Below are 1,110 nucleotides of genomic sequence, written 5' to 3'. Positions count from 1 at the left end.
TTGACCCTTATTGACTTGGCACACCCCTTAAGAAATTATTTAATAAAAGTTTATTTTACTAAAATAACCCTATTAATTATGCATTGAAAATATGTATTTGAGTAAGTACATTTTATTTAATCATTTAATGTTGAGGGTAATATTGGAAAAATATAATAAAATCCTCTTGATTTCATCAAAGGGACAACTAAATTGAAACAAATATTTTTAGAAAGAGGGCCAACTAAAACGAAACGGAGGGAGTAGATTCAAAGGGTAATATGGTAAAACTAGCCCTATCATTACTATTTCTTAACTTATGTCTCAAGTTAATAATGGACAACTATTGATAGATGGAGGTAGTAACAATTAGACCAAATGTGTTCACATTTAGCAAGCTTAAACTAAAGTACCAAAATTGCTCAAAAATATATTTAAGGGGACATTTTGGTGAAATATAAGGGATATTTTAACCAAATTTTGTCAAGGTTATTTTTGTGAAAGAATATGGGGCAAAGCTGAATTACTTTTGTGTACGACTTGACTTGTGGAAATGAGAAATAGAGTGTGACCCTGATAAATACTATATACTTATGTAAATGAGAGATTGTTTCCAAGGTCTTCTTGTTGTTTTTGAATTCGTGCTGCAGATTCCCCAAGTTTGGGAAGACACCATGATAACTCAATCAGTTGTAGTGTGTGAATTTCTGCAAACTCAATGGGTATCTCTTTCAAATTATAGCATTCTTTAAGTACAAGGCGCTCAAGAATAGGAAAATTGTCATCTGTGACTTTCCAGTGCTTGAGACGATTACCTTTAATTAGCAAAAACTTCAATCGAGTAAATCCCCTAACATTTGGATACCATTCTTCTCCAAGACAAGCATTATGCATCAGCTTCAGCACCTCAAGGTTAGGCAATTCAGCTATGATGTCCAAGTACGACCAACTTATGAAAGTTCATTCCAACTTCAGCTTCTTGAGCGTTGCTGGAAAAGCTTTGGCACTTGCTGGCCAAAATCCTCCAAAACGATATGTAAGACTCAATGTTTCAAGTTGCTGCAGATGGACAAGACTGTTGAGAGGCCCATCAGAGTCAATCTGATATGCACTGATTCCTAATTCTTTGAC

At 34.3% G+C, this 1,110-nt stretch overlaps 1 long non-coding RNA gene across 1 annotated transcript; it reads right to left on the bottom strand.

Annotated features, from left to right (window-relative positions):
- Positions 1–264: 264 nt before the first annotated feature.
- LOC124890445 lies at positions 265–1,104 on the bottom strand. Its single transcript, XR_007049178.1, has 2 exons — positions 795–1,104; positions 265–686 (listed from the first exon to the last, which is right to left on the bottom strand). It is a non-coding gene; the product is annotated as an uncharacterized LOC124890445 (long non-coding RNA).
- Between the last annotated feature and the right edge of the window lie 6 nt (positions 1,105–1,110).

This window comes from Capsicum annuum, unplaced genomic scaffold (genome assembly GCF_002878395.1).
Source record: "Capsicum annuum cultivar UCD-10X-F1 unplaced genomic scaffold, UCD10Xv1.1 ctg17623, whole genome shotgun sequence".
NCBI classification, from domain to species: domain Eukaryota; kingdom Viridiplantae; phylum Streptophyta; class Magnoliopsida; order Solanales; family Solanaceae; genus Capsicum; species Capsicum annuum.
The sequence above is the reverse complement of the archived record's forward strand: the minus strand, read 5'-3'. Positions and strand labels throughout refer to the sequence as shown.